The sequence below is a fragment of the Bidens hawaiensis genome, unplaced genomic scaffold, assembly GCF_021521415.1.
Source record: "Bidens hawaiensis isolate Kalapana, Puna unplaced genomic scaffold, B.hawaiensis_p1.1 tig00025753_1, whole genome shotgun sequence".
NCBI lineage: Eukaryota > Viridiplantae > Streptophyta > Magnoliopsida > Asterales > Asteraceae > Bidens > Bidens hawaiensis.
The window spans coordinates 168,293-188,438 of NW_027494117.1; positions in this window are offsets into that span (position 1 = coordinate 168,293).

Below are 20,146 nucleotides of genomic sequence, written 5' to 3' on the forward strand. Positions count from 1 at the left end.
GGTTAAGATGTCTTTAACATACTTGGATTGATTAATGAATATTCCATCCATTTTCTGTTGAACTTGCAATCCAAGGAAGAAATTCATCTCTCCCATAGAACTCATGCTATATTGTAATTTCATGACATTTTCAAACTTTGTACACATATTTTCATTGATAGAACCAAAGATGATGTCATCAAAATACACTTGAAATAGAAGTAAATATCTTCCTCTCTTCTTACAGAATAATGTCTTGTCAATATATCCCCTTTGGAATACATTAGCAAGTAAAATATTTGAGAACTCATCATACCAAGCTCTTGGAGCTTGATGTAATCCACATAGACCTTGTTAAGTTTGTATAATCTATTTGGATACTTAGGATCTTCAAAGCAGATTTTACATCAAGTTGAAACACTCTAATATTCTTTGATGCAGCATATGCCAAAAAGATTCTTATAGGTTCCAATCTGGCTACAAGGGCAGACACCTCCTCAAAATCAATTCCTTCTTCATTTAGGCATCCAAGAGCAACTAATCTTGCCTTGTTCTTCACTACAATCCCTCTCTCATCCCTTTTGTTTATGAAAACCCATTTGGTTCCAATTGCATATTTTCTTCTTGGTTTGTCAACCAGCTCCTAGACTTGAAGTTCTGAACTGTGCTAATTCCTCTTGCATTGCTTCTAACCAACTGCTGTCTTTTAAAGCTTGAACAATGTTCTTTGGTTCTATTTGGGATAGAAAACAAGAACGTAAGCAAATGTTTGTAGTTTCAGAAGCACTTCTGGTCACCCTTTCATGCAAGTCACCAATGATATTTTCAATGGAATCATTCCTTTGGACATAAGAAGTTTGAATGATTTGAGTAGAGGTCAGATTTGGATCCAAGTTTGAATCATTCAATTCAGTTTCTTCATAGTTGGTTAGTGATCACTTGTCGCAGGGCATGTGCCTGGAACATCCACTTTCCATATACCATACACCATTGATCTCTGTGGATTATTCCTGGATAGTTTAAAACAAAGTGAATTAGTTTAGGGATGAATCGCAAGCCAAACTAGCTTGTAAATAATCAGAAACAACAACAGGTGCATTTGGCTTTAGATCTTCGTAGACTAGTTCACAAGACTCCTCAGTCTAATAACCAGTCTCAAAAAACTTTCCAAAGTAAGGAACAATGCCAGTGCATTCTTCAATCACAGTTTGTCTTCTTATGATCACTTTTAGAGTCTCAAATTTGGGCTTCCAAAGGAATCCTATTGGTTCATAACCACTTTTCAAATGGAACTTTTCAATACCATTTAATTATTTTCCTTGTTTTCTTTTGAAAACTTTCCTTTTGATTTGTCTTTTCTTATCAGTTGGTAATGAGTCTACTAAGTCAAAGGACTTTTCAGAACTTTGAGACTTGATTGATGGATTTTTGTCCAACTTCTTGACAATCACTTTCACTTTTCTTCTCAATTACTTCATCAACCTTCTTATTTCGCTTACCTGTTCCATCATCAACTTGCATTCCCATCTTCAAATATTTTTCATATCTTTTCTTGTATAAACCAAATTCTTGACCATATAGTGTGGAGTTTGGAAAAGTGAAAGTTTCTTGTATAATTCTTTCTTGTGTGATGTCCATATGCATCACACAATTTGCACCATACTTTTCCCTTGAGTTTATTCAAAGAGTTTCCCCTTTTAATTTTTTCACTAGGTCTTGGGGTATCCACATCAATGGTTTTCTGGTGAGTAATGGGTTTTCCAAAACCTATTAAGACTGGTTGAAAAAGATTAATCTTTTCAGTGCTTCTATCATCAGACCCTTTAACAAACTTTCCTTTCTCTAGCTTCACTTTTCTTTCGTTTAATTATCTTTCCTTCATTGGACTCACATACCTTCATGCAAAATATTCAACATCTCCAATATTTAGAGTTGAGATTAGAGAATACTAGGTATTTGATGGATACTTAGTTTCTATTTTTGTCTCTTCATGCTCTTGTTCCTTGAGACACTTCGTTTATTTTGAGGACTCCCTTTTTTATGAGTGACTTCACTTCTATTATTTCCTTGATATCCTCCATAAATGTCAAAAGGCTTGTGCTCTCTTGTCATCTATTCATGATGTTTCTTCATGTTGGGTGTTATTGGAGGCAAGTTTTGCAATTTCTTTGATGGATTATTCTTTTTAGTCTTCTTCTTAATCTAACCAGCAGACTTACAGCTGCAATAGCTAGAGTTTTTACTCTATTGATTGCTTGAATCTTCTTCACTTGATTCTATAGGCTGATGTTCTTTCTTCTCACTTTGAGTCTCATCAACATGCTTGCTTTATCTTGAGTTATCATCTTTTAACACAAACTCTTTCATAATTCTCCACGGATCCTGAATTGACTAAGGTATTCTTCCCTATTTTCTTTGTAAACTTTCAAGGAGTAATTATTGTTGAAGGGTGGTGGACCAAATTTATACGTATCTTCTTGCTTTATCTTCTCTAACTTTCCACATATATTTCCAGTGGCAACCAAGTTCTTAAGAAAATCAACTTCAACTTGAAGTTGAGTATTCTTTAGTTTTTCATCCATGAACGTTTTCTTCAAACCCTCTATTTCAGTTGTGTATCTTGACTGAGTTTCATAGCTATCCAAGCAGTCTTACTCTATATAGAAACACTATAGAGCTTCAATTACTATTGATTAACTCAAAGTGATTAATCAATCGGATCAAGTTATTTGATATGTGTATGTGATTAATTAATTAGTGAATGAAGTGTGTGAGCAAACAATTTGGCGGTGTATTAGCTAGAGAGAAATAATTTAAACACACATACTTAATTACTTAGATATAACAACCTATTTATAGAAAGCGAATGCCATTCGTTACAAATGCTGTAACGAATGGCCTTCATTCGTCTTCATTACAATAACTAACATAATGGTATAGCGAATGACTCATTAGCTAACCCCATCGTCAACATTCCATGACGAATGGGTACATAACAATAACGATTAAGGTCCACTTGTTAAATATCCTTTACGAATGGACACGTATAATAACTTAAACTCTCATACGTTAAACATGCTTAACGAATGAGCATACATAACGTAACGAATGGCTTGGTAAATGTCAAAATACCTTTACACAATAATAATAATAATATTAATAATAATAATAATAATAATAATAATAATAATAATAATAATAATAATAATAATAATAATAATAATAATAATAATAATAATAAATTACAAACGATTACAAAGACTCGAGACGACCAAAACAGTGCACTAACAAACACCCCCTCGTCTCTTGCTCTTTGTCATATATTACTTGAACCTCTTGGTCTTCAAATCACAAAACTATGAATCCCGAACGCGTGATACACACTTACAACACGTTGGAATTGCATAGCGCGATCATTATCTTCACGTCTTGCAATAAGTATCTTGTTCTTGAACAAAACGTCATCATCGGTCTATGATAAATTAACCAGCGACATAGGATCTATGACTCATATAAAGTTAGTCTTCAGACCTTTACCCAAAATAATAACCGCCTCGCCCATTCGCTTGTCCTAGTACCTCAGATTGAATAACAGGTGAAGATCTTACGGAAATGTCTTCACCGGCACTCGCTTCATCGTCTTTGGCGGCTTAAACTTCAACAAGAGCTTTCTCCAAACAGTTTGAGGATCAATTTCATAAATATATTTCCTTGTTGGCGCCTGCGGTTTAAAAATATTTAAACCCGTGGTTGAACTCAAAGAGCAGATGTTGGTGAAACGATCCTACAAATTGATTTCCACCATGGTTGATGAAGGACCGATTGGCGAGTTTCCACACATCCCACCTCGGTAGTGAGAGAACGTCAGTAATATATTGAAATTACTGAACGGCGTTCTCCCACTTAATAATACATACCCGTAACTCCAAATCATATAACCAAGAAACAAAGTCATCTTTGATGGTTTACACGACCTTGAATGTTGTCTTCTGATTAGATTTTGCACGTGCACTTACATCCAACTTGTCATGATTAGATGTTGTCTTTGTTATTCTGCTTAAAAACACGAATGACCAACATTCGATATAAAAAATGATAGCGAATGGGTTGTATTTGTCATGACAAATCTTAGAGAATAGGTGTTAAATAATCAAATAAAAATGAAAGATTTCATTTTCAATTTCCAAGAGTTAAATAATGCATCGAAACTCGTGTCTCGATGAACTTTACCTTAAGAATTTACCACTAGGGGGTAAAATGCAATACCATAACATGCTTTGCGTTCAAAACACATGAAATTAACTTAAAACAGAATTAAATAAACTAATTAAATAAAAGAACTAAATAAAAATGTGGGAAAATCTTTTTTGTATTTTCGTTTTCAACATTTGTACCCTTTAGCTCGGAAATCGAAAATAAAGCTGAAATTAAAATAAAAACAAAATATTTTGGATTTAAAATAACTTTGAATTAAAAACAATTAAAAATAAGACAATATGAAATCTATTCTATCAAAACAGTGCATATTTTTGTGAGTTGAGCAGAGAATCATATTGACCAAATCGCCTTTCCACCTCATTTTATATTTCATCTTTATTATGACTGGCGTTAAGTCGGTCATTGATATTGTTGTCCACTTATATCTTAGAAATAACTTTCAAGCATTTTTGTCATATGATTTAGGTTCAATAAAGCACATATTATCAGAAACTATCAGCCTCTAATCTCGATTCAGGCTTAATTTGAATTTTACCATGTCAACACAACTTGACTTAAACCATTATGCCTGAAGATAAAATTTTTTTTTAAGATTTATCAATTTGAATAAGCAATCTAAGCTCATAATCCCCACTACATGGTATACCCCCATTATCAAGCAATACACCAAGATCCCTTTACTATGAATGAGTATGCACGAGTTCATCTGTAGTCTTACAAACATTGTATCCCCCGGGGTCCGTTTCTTACTTGTATTAAGACGCACACAAGGGAGGTACAATATATAACTCACAGTGGATTTTGATCAAGTCAGTAATGAGTTTGTACGAAGTACATTAGTGATCAAGTTTATTGATTTAGGGTTTGCTCTAAAAGCTTTTGAAATATCCAGATTTTGAAAATCCAGATAATAAACCGCTTAAAGACTCACAGTGTCTAGAAACCGGATGCCTCCCATCAATACAGGATATGAATAAATATGGGAGTAGGAAGAAACTTCAAACCATAATCCCGCAAATGTTGCTGCATCCAAAGAACCTGTGACCAACAACTTTAGGCTGCCACATACTCTGCTTCTGCGGTTGAAGTGGAGACCGTTGTCTGTTTCTTACACTACCAGGAACTAAGCCGGCTTCATAGAAATTGACAACCCGCTGTAGTTGACTTGATTTTGATTTTGCAAACATCGTAGTCTGAATCCGACAATGCAGAGAGATCAAAGCTATCATCCTTGAGATACCATAACCCGGTGTCAGGATTACCCCTCAGATAGTGAAGCATATGTTTAACCGGCACTAGATGAGTCACTCTGGGACTCGATTGGTACCTGGCACATAAACAAATAGCAAACATGATATCAGGATGAGAAGCAGTGAGATACATTAAGGAACCTATCATAGCTCGGTATTGGGTACGATCAACGGTATCCTTCAATTCGTCCATTGACAAATTGTGACCCACGGGTAGAGGTTTCGAAGGGATTTTCTGGCAGTTATCTTGAATCGGCTCAAGATGTCGTTCGTATATTTCTTCTGATGTATGAAAATTCCAGCGTCAAACTGATGAACCTGCAACCCTAAGAAAAAATTCATCTCCCCCATCGAGTTCATGTCAAATTTCGTCTACATTGACTTCTCAAAATCTTACACAGCTTGTCATTTTTTGAACCAAATATGATTTCATTGACATATATCAGGACGAGAAGTAAATCTTCTTCGACAATATTGTAGAAAAGAGTACAATCCACAATCTCTCGTTGGAAACCACTATCCGTCATATGGTCAGTAAACGTGCCTTACCAAGCTCTCAGTGCTTGGTGGAGACCATAAAGAGCCTTGTATAAACCATAAACATAGTCAGAGTAGTCTGGATCATCAAAACCAGGAGGTTGTTTCACGAACACCTCTTCATGAAGTTCCCCACTGAGAAATGCACTCTTGACGTCCATTTGATAAACTTTAATATTCTTGAAAGATGCATAGGCCAAAAATATACGTATTTTGTCAGGATCGATCTGTCAACCACAACAATCAGTCTCATAACAAAAAACAACTTGTTGACAAAACGTTACGAGTTCTTCTCTTGTGAAGATCCAATGAACATTAAAGGTGGAATCAATAATATTCAAATTGTTGCTAGACGAACTGAAATATAACAAACACACAAAGTAACTCAAAAGATTTCCATTGATATTTTGAAGGATACAATGAAAATCGATTAGGGTTTCTAGGTGGAATGTTCGTATTTTTAGGAAGCTTTTCGTACAAAGATATTCTTTTACAAAAAGTGGCAGCCGTCAAATCACAATATTAGCTCCGTGTCCGTTGTCACAAACGTTCCCTAAAGTTTCCTTAAATAGGCACGCTTGATATCTTCTAGAAACCTTAATGATTTAAACATAACATATTCAAAAGTATTTACAAATATTACAAGTGTAAACATGTCTTCGAGTAAGCTTGTAAGATTTTATTCTTGTCGAGCAGACCTTGTAACCATAATTGTGCTTCAAACAATTGTGTGGAGGAGCCATGATTGTTGATGCACTTGATCAATGGGAGACCCAACCTATACCACAATCACCACCACAATTACCATCACCCACCCTAAACCAATCACCACATCTATCAGCACAACCACAAGACCAAACCAACTAATCCCCAACCTAAACCTTGACCCAAAGCCAGCCTGAAACATCAAAACAAATATAACCACCACCACAAACACCACCAACTAACAACCAGACGTATTCATTCCAAGCCCACCTCACACTCAATCACCATCCCAACCAATTACAACAACACAACCTCAAACCCCACCTGAATCATCTACACCACCCAAATTTACTATCAACCCACTACCATCTATAAGTGAAAACAATTTTGAAGATGCCAACCCAATAATCCCTCAAACCACTTACCAAGACCAATCTGAACTTGACCCTTTCTTTACCTCACCACCAATAACCCCTCCTGCTGAAAACTTTTTGTTTCAAAGAAACCTTGATCTAATGTTGGAAAATGCGAGGTTGAAGGAGAGGAATGAGGAGGTAACCAAGGAGAATGTGTTACTTTTAGATAAGTTGGCCCGTGCAATGCTGAAAATTCAAACCCTTGAGCAGGAGGTTGAGAAGACCACATCTGCCCCAAAACAGGGGGATAATATAACTGAGCCAACTGGTGTTATAGTTAATGTTGATGATGTAGTAATGGAAGAGGCTGGTGACAAAAATGTTGATGGGTTGACAAGTATTTTGAATGCTTATGATGATGAGGAGGAGAGTGAAGAAAGAAGGATGGAAGATGTTGAGTATGAAGGTGATAAATCTGATGTTGGAGAGGAAAAATATGATGTGAATGATGAAGTAATGAATGTTGTATGGAGTGAGGAGGATGATGATGAAGAGGAGACAGGGATGGAATTGAAAAGACAAATGATGAAGAAAATGTGGCTACCACTGATGTGGTCACTAATGTTTTAACTGACAATCAGACTGAAACCCAAAATGATGTAATCAATGAAGGGAATACAGCTACTGAGGAACCAATTATTGAAACTAAACAACCTGAAAGCTCCAAGAGGGTAGAGTATGATCCAGAGTTGGAAGCACTTGAAAAGGAAATTGATGATTATCAACAATCTGAAACTGAAGAAGATTTACAGAGGAGAATTGAAAAAGGAAAGGTGAAGGTTTATGATGAAGAGCCTGTTAAGGCAAATCTTGTGAAAGAGAAATTTACTAATGAAGAGGAAGAAGATAATGCTACTGCTGCTGCCAGAAGAACGCAACAAGACATTAATGAAACATGGGAAAGGGAACACATTGCCCGAACCATGGATCCTTTAGAGTTGGCAGAGCAGGAAGCCTTGATCAATCAGGCCAATATTGCTAAAGTGATTGATGAAGAAGAGGTTGATGATCAAGATGTTATTGAAGCTTTGATTAAGTTGAAAAGAGTTGAGGAAGTAGACACTCTTTGGCCATGGTGGTAAGTATGTTTCAAACTCAAATTCAACCTGAAAAAGAATCAACTGAAACTGCCAATGTGAATATGGACTTAAATGTGGAAGAAGAAATTGGTGAATCTATTGCCTCAATGGCTGCAAAGAAATGGGCTCAACAAATTGAAGATGATATAAGACAAAATCCAAGTGAATGGGAATGTGTGAATGGTCCCAAATATGTAATGAAATACTCAAGAAAGAGGGATAAACCAGAATCATTTAAACCAGCTGAAAGGGATGAGCCTGCCAAAAAGGGGAAATGGGATGATAAGAACAATTACTTTGTAGAGACCCTTGATGATGAGGCAAGTCCAATAAGGGCAATACCTTTGCAAACTTTAAGGCCAAAAGAACATGTGCTAGGAGTGCCTAATGTACCAATCCCTGAAGATCCAACTCCTGATGAACCAAAAATAGATGTTGTTAATGAAACAACTGAGGAGGAGGAGGACATTTCTGATGAAGATGAAACTGATGATAATGATGAAGATGATCAGGGAAAAGGTGCTGAAACTGCTAATGTTATGTCCCCATAAGTTACAGTGACTGATGAACAGAGGACAAACATTGAGCAAAGTCTTTTGGATGCTAAAAGGAAAAATCCTTTGATTGTGAAATTGAGAAGCTATGGAATAAGCTTTGAGAGCTTAGCTGATTTGAATGATGATGAACTGGAGAAAAGATTGAACAAAGAAAGGGACACAATTGAGAGGTTAATACAGCAGAAGAACATGGATGCCCAAAATACAGAGAATATTTAAGAAAACATGGGTATTCTGAAAAAGATCTGAGTCATTTCAATGTTGACAAGCTGAAAGAAGCCTATGAAAGAACAAGGGAAGAGGTAAAAGATAAATTTGTTAAAGAGAATAAGGAAGCAGAAAAATTGGAAGCTTTGAAAGAGAAATTTGATGGAAAATGTGGATATCTGCTGGAGAGAGGGATGAAGCACAACATGATTGATTGCTTAGAAAAGGATGCAGTTGAAGCACTCTATAACAAAATGAAAAGGAAAGAAAAATTGAAAGAGTTGCTACAAACTGAAACATCCAATATTAAACAAAAGGGCTCAAAGCAAGAAAAAGAAAGGCAAAGTTTCATAGAGTATCTGAAGTTGCACAACAACTCTGAAGCTGATTTGAAAAACTGTAATTATGAGCAACTCAGTGATCTCTATCATAAAACCAAAGAAGCTGAAAAGGAAAAGGAGTTTGAGAAAGCTAAGCTGAAAACTGTTAGAGAGAAGGAAAGACTTGAAAAGATTTACAACAAATATGGGGAAAAGTGCAGATTTCTAATTGAGCATGGGAGAACACTAAATGATGTTGAATCAATGTCCCAAGAGATGGTTGAAAATGATTACTGGTTTTTGACAAGGAAAATTCAGAAAGAGAAAGAAGAAGGACAGTCTAAGCCTCCTAAAAAGAAGAGAAAACTAAAGACATTGAGGAAGTAAGAGGCTGAAAAGAGACCAAAGAAAGGTTAACTCATGAAACCCCAATCCCAGAGGAAGTAAAGCTTTAACCTGTTGAAGAACCTATTGTTCCTTGGGAAAATGATAAAATGATTGATATCTTGAGAGGGGTAATGACAACTCAAAAGGGAATGGATGTTGATGCCTTCAATGCACTGAACAAAGATGAGCTTAAAGAACTATTCTATTTGCAAAAGGCTGAGTGGGAGAAGGTGTTGCTGAAGGGTGCAAATCCAAGAAGTTTTATTGGAGGAAAATTTGTACCTGCAGGTTTACTACATGATGATGCAATTGAAGAAAAGATTTCAAGATTGTTCAGTGAGGGAGGAGAAAATTTGGAAGAGTTAGTTAATCTTCCTGCTGAAATGATTGTAAGTTGGTACAAGACAAGATTTGAAGTAGAGGGGCCTAGTCAACCCATGATGTCTACACAAACAGGGCCATCTACATCAAGACAGAAATCAACAACAAAGTGGAGCTGAATTGCAAAGAACAACAAGACCACAATCAAATGTGGATCTACCAAGAAGACTCTACGTTGACTTAGTCTCTCAGTCTCTAAAAGTGATAATGGAAAGCAAACAATTGAAAGACATTATTATTAAAGAAGATTTTGATGAGTATACTCAAGAGCAGTTGGAGAAAATGGCCACACTTGATCTTTATGATTATCGTGATACAAGCAGGTTGGCAGGAAGACAACAGAATGATCTCTTAAAGTTCTTGAAGGATGAAACTGACAAGGGATTCCCATTTTTAAAGGAGAAGAAAAGCTGGAATTTGACAAAGAGGATTAAATCAAGAAGGGCTGATAAGTTGAAAAAGATAGCCCAAGCTGAACTATACTATCAGATGAATGCCAAAGACAAGAATCCTCTGTCAAACATGAATACCTGCATAAGACTGGAAAGAAGAATGACAAGACCAAATTACACTGTGCAGAAGAATGGCATCATTCAAAAGCTTGAATACAAAGAAAATACAGGTCACTATGTTCTTCGAAACTCAAAAGGGCTTATTTTGGGAATAATTAGAAGAGATGAAGACTTGACCTACTTGCACTATGAAGATCTGAGAGATATTAGGGATTTGGTCATTCCTGAAGGTCGCACTCATTACCAAGTCCTTGATATCTTTAGGCAAAGGGCAGCAACTGTAATTGTGAATAGAAGACAAGCCTACTACGATGCGTGAAGAAGAAGACAATGATCTGTACAATAGGATTTATTGTGTAATGTCTTCGGACAGTCTTTGAGTATGTAATCCTTTGATTTTGTAATGAATAAGTAATTTGATTTTGATTTGATGTGTATTTTAATTATGTGTAAGCAACCATAGAGGTGTTTTGGGACAGCTGAGGTGTTCCAATCTAGGGGGAGATTGTTGAGTCAAGATTTGACCTGAAAATGATCATAAGGAAGATTGGTATCTTCTCAACCTTCTCAGAAATTGCTAAGTATGGAACCGGGCACACCTGAGACATCCGAGCAAGGTTTTACTTAACCGGGCATGATATCTTGCCTACCGGTCAAGGTTATCTTCAAGTAGTGTTCTTTAGTGAATACTTGGGCAGGGTTCACTACATCTAGCAAGTTTGTTCTTCGTAGCCGAGTAAGGTTTACCCCGGGTAAGCTCTTGGCTAACCAAGCTCATGAAACCAAGTGATTGGAAGAACGGGCAAGGTATTCATTAATAATAGTGGTCCGAGTAAGCTTGATGTGAGTAATGATATATTCCAAGTAACATCGGGCAGGGTTTAACTCTAGCAGAGTACAATGCTACCGGGCATACTTTGCTAAATAAGCTATTTCATAGCAAGGAGTTAAAGGACCATAGAAGAACAAGGTTGCTCGTAAGATCTTACCGGGCAAAGTCTGATAAGATCAAGAAGATTGAAGTCTACCAGGTAAAAGTTAAGTCTACCCGGTAACTGTTCCCGAACACACTTCAAGGTTATCAAGTCTACTAAGGAAGGCAGAGTACGAAGTCAACTCAGAGAAGACAAAGCCTACCCGGAAGACTTATTTTACACTTAGCATAGCTCTGAATATGTAATTTGAATATGTACGTTATATTTATGGTTTCTAGAAGGAATGACAGCTGTCCAGAGGTGCCAGGCCTATAAAAGGAATATTTAGAGCACACCTCAGGAGTGAGGCTGAATACGAATTGAGAGAGAATATTTGTGAGTGACGGCTGTTCTTCGAATCGTACGGATACAACTTTCCCATAAAGAAACCCTTGCTAGATTATCGTTTGTATGATTAATATTATATAAATGGAAATCTGTTGAGTGAATCTTGTGTGTTAGTTACCTTTGATTAATTGTTCAGCAACTAAATCGTTTGTTATTGATTCCGCCTTTATCAAACGGGTTTCTTTCTAAATATAGCAACACGTCATTAACTCTCTTGTCAACACATTATTGTGTGAGTTATGACTTAATTTGTTAACGATCTACCAACAATTGGGGACCTGACAGAAAGCTTTACTTAGAATATTTTCCTAAGAAAATATTCTTCTAATCAAGTATATATGGTCAAATAGGCAACCATGCTCGAGATCAATTAAAATCCTGAAATTGTAACTTAAAGATAGTTCTAAATGTCAACCTTACTCGAATATCTTATTATTACTAACATTACTTGAATCTATTAATAAAGGCAAAGAGTTAACCATATTTAGAGAGATACATCCAGGTATACTCCAAAGCAAAGTTTAATCGACAATACTTCAAAAGTACAAAGTGTGCTTGAGAAGACTTGATATATAAATATGTTAATATACAAGTGTGCTCAAACATGCATTGTACTCAGAAGGTAAAGTTTGCTTGAAAACTTATGAAATATGCAAGTATGCTTGGAGAACACTTGAACTATTATTTTAATATACAAGTGTGCTCTAAGCATGAAGTTTGCTCGATAAACAAAGTTTACTAGAAAACACTTGCAATTTCAGAGAAAGTATTCAGACATTATCAACATATAAGTAAATAAATATTTTAAAAAATGTGCTTGACATATTTACCATTTTTACTCGATAGAGCTAAACGACATTAAATAGTCAAGGTTACTCAAAAAATATTCATTCTTATCAAATTCAATCCAAAGTCATAAAGTATGCTTGGCAAACACAGATTTCAATTAAAACACCCAAGTTTACTCAAAAAATGTATTTAAAGCGTATTCACACAGTTATATCACACATTCATCAAGTATGCTTGAATGAGATGATCTTCTAAGCAACCATGTTTACACGAAAGTGCATAATCATCAAAGTGTACATGAAAATACATGTTCAGACATATTCAAAGTAAATAAGTATCAAGTATTCTCGAATGAGTTTGAACTTCAAATAAAACAATCAAGTTTACTCAAAAGTTTAAAAACATCAAAGTTTACTCGAAATAACACTTACATATATATTTAAAGTGAAAATGCAACAATTTTTGACTTAAACTTTACATTAAACAGTTTTCTCATTAAAGTTCAAAGTTTAAGAGCAAGTGGTGCATAATGAGATCAAATTTCAGTTTAAATCATTTCAAATCCTTTTCTTTTATGAAAAGATCTCAACATGGGATCATACTGATTAAGTCACCTTTCAATACTTCATTCTCAACATTATTATGGCATAATAGGTAGGTATATACTTAGCAAGAATTTCATTACTTTGGTGATAAGCTTAAGGTTCAATTAGTTGCATAATACAAAAATGGATAAAACTTATTGCACTATGATATCCCATATCTCTTCTCAAGGCTTATTTGGCTTTCTCCAGATCACCCCAATTTGACTTCAACCCCCCTGATATTTGGTCAAAGTATTTTATGACAGAACATATAGACTTTCTTAATAAAATTTATTTTCAAAACTTTTCAAACATTCGAGGTTGAACGTTGAACTTACATGCCACGCAATTCGGACTTACAGGCCTTTCATTCAAGGTGCTTAGGAATTATAATGATGCCCCACCTCTGTTGTTTTAGTTTGAACCCACATGTTTGTTTTATTTCAAAACTTTTGAAAATTTATCAACTTTTGGTTGATGTATAATTAATTTTCTCAAACTTGTTCTTTTTCATATTCATAAGATGTTTCATTTTGAGTGACCAAATACCAACAGGATCGTGTATGACTGAGTAATTACTTTTCTGTCTATCATTCGGAGAGATTTATCTTGAAACATGCTTATTTCAACAATGTATCTCCACATTAAGTTTAGCATTATCAATATGTTTATATCACCTCAGTTTTTACACATCATGAAAGCAACCATACTTATCAATGACTTCACTAATAGTCCTTTTATCCTATTAAATCCATATAATTGGTATAAATAATCAGTCTATTATCATTTCCCAAAAGTTTGGGCAAATTTCATTGAAAATCTTTTAAGCTTCTATAAAGCTTGAACTGAATAATCTTATCATTTCTCAGTACCATTAACTTGCTCAGCTTGTCAAAAGTGATTTACTTTGAAAATTTTCTTTGTAAAATGTTCATTTGAGGACATTAGTTTGAAATTCGAAGCAAAGTTTCTGACATAAGCAATCAATAACATATTCAAGAATAATAAAAAATGAATGGCATGCACTAACACAATCATACAAACAAAATGTAAAAATCAAGACTAATTATGCAAAGTCTATCTTTTCCTAAGCACATCATCATTGCAAATTATCTAATCACAAGCAAGATATCAGATAAGCGTGCAGATTTAATATTTCAAGGTATATACAAGCTTATCAAGACATCAGATCAATAACTGAAAACAGAGACCTAAGAACCATTTATACCTAGTTAAATATAGTCATTTAAAGCACATATTAGTCAAACAGAAACACATATGCAAACATAAAACATCAACTCACTCATCAAGACCTTTAAAAGAAAGTCAATTAGCACAATAAGCATAAATCATCAATCAGACTTTATCTGAGTTGATCATGCCTAAATATTTTGATAGAACATGAAATATTGTTTTATCTAGTGACTTGGTGAATATATCTGAAATGTTTTCATAGTGTCAACTCTTTTCATTTTTATAAGGCCTTTCTCACTACAATCTCTGATAAAATGGTGTCTAATTTCAATATGCTTGATCTTTGAGTGTTGGACTGGGTTTTTAACTATGAACAGAGCAACAATATTATCAATGTAAATAGGAGTGTCCAAATAATTCAAACCATAGTCCAGCAGTTGATTCTGAATCCTGAGGACTTGAGCATAGCAAAACGATACAACAATGTATTTAGCTTCATCGGTAGAGATTGAAAATGTTGTTTGCTTATTGCATTGCCATGACACTAGCCTATCTCCCAAGAATTGATAACCAGCTGAAGTAGACTTTCTGCTTATGTTACCTCCATCATAATCACAGTCTGTATATGCAAGTAGATCAAAGGCATGGTTAAATCATATACCCAAATCAGGCTTTCCTTTCAGATATCTAAGATTCTCTTGACAACCGCCATATGAGAAACTTTTGAATTTGATTGGAATCTTGCACACACACATACAACAAACATAATGTTTGGTCTTGAAGCAGTAAGGTATATAAGTGATCCAATTTTGGCTCTATACTCATGTTGATCTACAGACTGCCCCTTTTCATAAGCTACTATCTTCTCATGTGTATCCATTGGAGTTAAAGCTGTCTTTAAGTCTTGACATTTGAACTTGTTCCAGATGTCTTGTATATACTTAGATTGACAGATGAATATGCCATATTTCTTCTGTTGAACTTGCAATCCAATAAATAAATTCATCTCATCCATTGAGCTCATACAATACTTAGACTTCATAAACTTCTCAAACTCCAAACACATTTGTTCATTTGTAGATCCGAAGATGATATCATCAACATATACTTGAACCAGAAGAAAATATCTTCCTATTTTCTTGTAGAAGAGTGTCTTATCAATGGATCCCCTTTGAAAGCCATTCACAAGTAGATGATTTGACAACTCATCATACCAAGCTCTTGGAGCTTGATGTAGTCCATATAGAGCTTTGTTCAGTTTATAAACTATACTTGGATACTCAGGATCCTCAAAGCCCGGAGGTTGAGTGACATACACATCCTCTTCAACCTTACCATTTAAAAAAGCATATTTGACATCTAATTGAAATACTCTGATATTTTAGAAACAGCATAGGCTAAGAAGATTCTAATAGCTTCTACTCTTGCTACGTTATCAAACACCTCTTCAAACTCAATCTCTTCTTCTTGTAAGCATCCTAGTGCAACTATTCTTGCTTTGTTCTTCATTACAATCCCTCTTTCATCCTTCTTATTCCTGAAAGCCCATTTGGTGCCAATTGCAAACTTTCCTCTTGGCTTATCAACAAGTTCCAGACTTGCAGACTCTTGAAGTGAGCTAAGCTAATGTCTGCAGGCGCGCAGACATTACCCTTGAAGACTGTTTGTTTTTTTTCTTAAAACAGATCTGAAGTTATCTTCTTTCATCTTAAAAGAAAAGCAAGGAAATCTTGCTTAAAACATCTTCACAAAAAAACCCTACTCTTCTCCCTTTGCAGCCACCCTCTCATCCACTGCTCCTACCACCGTCCGCCAACACCACCACCCACCGTACGCCGCCACCACCACCCCCGTACCCCGCCGCCACCGTCCACCACCATCCACCGCCACCACCACCGTCCACCACCCACCATCCATCACCACCACCGTCCACCACCCACCATCCATCACCACCACCGTCCGCCACCACCACCACCATCCATCACCGCCACCACCACCATCCATCACCCACCACCACCACCATCCATCACCGCCACCACCACCACCATCCATCACCGCCACCACCACCGTCCACCACCCACCATCCATCACCACCACCGTCCACCACCCACCATCCATCACCACCACCGTCCGCCACCACCACCACCATCCATCACCACCACCGTCCACCACCCACCATCCATCACCACCACCACCATCCATCACCGCCACCACCACCATCCATCACCCACCACCACCACCATCCATCACCACCACCGTCCACCACCAACCAAAACCATCCATCACCACCACCCATTGTCCACCACCACCATCCACCGCCACTACCCACCGTCCGCCGCCACTACCACCATCCACCACCACCACCTTCCACCACCCACCAAAACCAAATCGGCATGGCAAGCAAAGACTAAAAACTAGATGTAACTTGAATAAATGACTTCTATCTTGTGAGATAAGTTTGACAGTTATGCAGACAGTATCAGCTTATAAAAACAAACAGTCTTATATTTTCAGCTTGCAGATCTTCAGACCACATCTTCAGTTGCAGACATGAAAACAGATGAAATCAGCTTGCAGACAGTTTATGTCTGCAAAAACAAACAGCACCTAACTCCTCATGCATAGCTTCCACCCAACTATTGTCTTTCAAGGCTTGAACTATGTTCTTGGGTTCAATTTGGGATAAAAAGCAGGACTACAAACAGATGTTTGAAGATTCAGATGTACTTCTTATTACTTTCTCATGTAAATTTCCAATTATGTTTTCAGCAGGATGATTTCTTTCTAAAAAGGAAGTATGGATGATTTGATTTTAGGTAATTGTTGAATCAAGATTTGTATTATTGAGATCAGGTTCTTCAATGACTAATCTGATGCTGCGTTGTTCATATCAGCTTCTTCTTCAACAATATGAGTTGATGTTGAAGCAAGATCACTTCCAATGTTCAGGTCCTGAAACAAGGTTTCAAATCTTAATTGTCTATCAGCCACTTCCAATGTTTAAGACTTGAAACAAGGTTTCAAATCTTGATTGTCTATCAACTTGTTCTTGATCTTGTTGGTTACTTGTATGTTCATCATTCATAACATGATTTTCTTGATCTTGTTAATGATCAACATGTTCATTTTGATCTTCATCAGATTCACCATCAGAAGCATTAATGTCAAAAGAATATTTAGTATTTTTATCAGCAAACTTGGACCACAATCTGTCCAAGTCAACATTCTTCTCTAAAGTAGCTTCAGGGACACTTGTTCTATATAAAGTTTCGTCAAAGACTTCAGGTTAAATTTTTAAAGATTTGATTAACTTCTCTAGATCAAATAATCATGATCCTCCATTAACAGTGTTGAAATGATTTTCATTGAAGATAATATTTGAAGATTCTATCACACTCAGATGATCTTTCACACACACTCTGTAAGCCTTTGAGAGTGTGGAATATCCAACAAAGAAACAATCTAAAGATTTAGATTGAAACATATTCAAATAGTCTTTTGTATTCAATAAAGATCACTTGCAACCAAAAGGATTGAGAAACTTTATGTAGGGATTTCTCTTATACGAAATCTCATAGGGAGTTTTCTCTTGACTTTTATTGAGAAGGACTTTGTTCTGAACATAACAAGCAGTGTTTATTGCTTCTACCCAAAATGTAACAGGAAAATAAGCATCTGCTATCATGGTTCTTGTAGCTTCTATCAATGTTATGTTCCTCCTTTCTGCAACTCAATTCTGTTCAGTAGTCCTAAGGGCACTGAATTGTTGAAAATTTCCTTTTGCTTGACAAAATCCAGTCATTACCCCATTATTGAATTCAGATCCATTATCACTTCTCATTACCTTCACCCTTGCATCTAGTTGATTCTCAATCCTTTTCATGCAGCTTTTGATTATTTCAGCAGCCTCGTCCTTTGAGTTTAGAAAATAAACCCATGTATATCTTGAGAAATCTTCAATAATCACCAAACCATATCTCTTCTTTCCAATACTTGAAGCACTCACAGGACCAAATAGATCCATATGAAGCATCTCAAGTACTTGTTCAATGGAGTTTATGAGTTTTGTTTTGTGTGATGATTTGTGCTGCTTTCATAGCTTGAACTGTCTTGTGAGTAAACCAATGACATGTTCACCTTTGACAAGTGTTAGTGCACGGTTTTGGTGTCCGTAGCAATCTAATAAGTTATAGTTAGTCTAGTTTGTGTATTCAATGTATATTTATTGTAATATGGCCATTCACTATGGATTGTATAGAGAATGGGTCCATTTGTTAGTTAACTAGGCTAGTTCGTTAAGTTTATCACCATTTGTTATGAAATCATAACGAATGGTGTCTCATTCGTTATGAAGGCATAACGAATTAGGCTTAACTTAACGAATGTAGCTCATGGCCTATAAATAGGCAGCTCATGTCATAATTGGATAGATCTAAGTTATTTTCCATAAGTTATTCTCTCCATAATGTATTCATTCTAATTATCAAATAATGTAATATTTAAAGTATAGATCTCGGGTTAATCGTGTTGATGCTTCGGGTTAGCGACTAGATCTTGGATTGTATGACGTTCACTCAACAAGTTTGTTCATGCTCTTCATTGACATGACAAAGCTTTTTGTGCCATAAGTTTGTTTCATTTTCAGTGGCTTTTGACAAGAAGAAATATATCATCATTTTTTATGGTTTCTTCTTTTTTCTTGTTGTTCTTGACATTTTCCCTTTTTCGTGACACTTTGCTTGTTGATCTTTCAATATTTTTCTTTCCCTTGGATCCACTACATAGATCGAATGACCCATATTCCCTTCTCATTTGTTCATGGTGTTTCTTTATTTTGGGAGTAATCTTTGGTAACAAAGGAATCTTGTCATTTGAGATTTGTTTACACCTTTTTGTTTCTTTTAAACTTCCATAGCTTGAACATTTGTCACTTGAATCACTCAAATCATCCTTATTCAACAAATCATAATCTTGATCATCCAATGATACTTGAAGACCAATAGAATTTTCAACATTTCTTTCTTTTGTTTCAACAACCTTCATTTCAAACTAACCCTTGTCATTAAACTTAACCATTTTATAGTTTTCAACAATCTCCTTTCTATCTTCAAACACATCTCTGAGTTGATCAAGATAAGAAATTCTCTTTTCCTTATCCACCATTAAAGAGTAATTATCATTAAAGGGTGGAGCAACAACTTTGTACTTATCCTCCTCTTTGATCTTCTTCAACTTTCCACAAATATTTCCAGTGGACACCAAATTCTTTAGAAAATCAACCTCAACATGAAGTTGAGTATTCTTCAACTTCTCTTCAAGATACATTTTCTTTAAGCCTTCAATTTTTGTGGTATATATTGACTACATGTTGTAACTGTCCATATAGTCCTTTTCCAAATTCTTAATTTGGTTTTCATATGTCAACTCACTCATTTCATAAATATTTATCATGCTTTGTTCTTAAAGCACTCACTTTGCAATTTCCCAACTTCCTTTCTCAAAGAATCATTAATTTCAAGTAGTTCAAAGTTTGTGGGATTTGAATGTACCTGAGCTAAAGAGGGCTCAGCTTCATTTCCAATCTTTGGCATGAATGCCACATTAGCCTTCTCTATGTCTTCAGCATGATTACTCCAGTCAAATACACCATCTTGTTGTGGTTGAGCTAGGACAACATTTCCTTGATGTCTTAGCTAATTGGCATTGTTC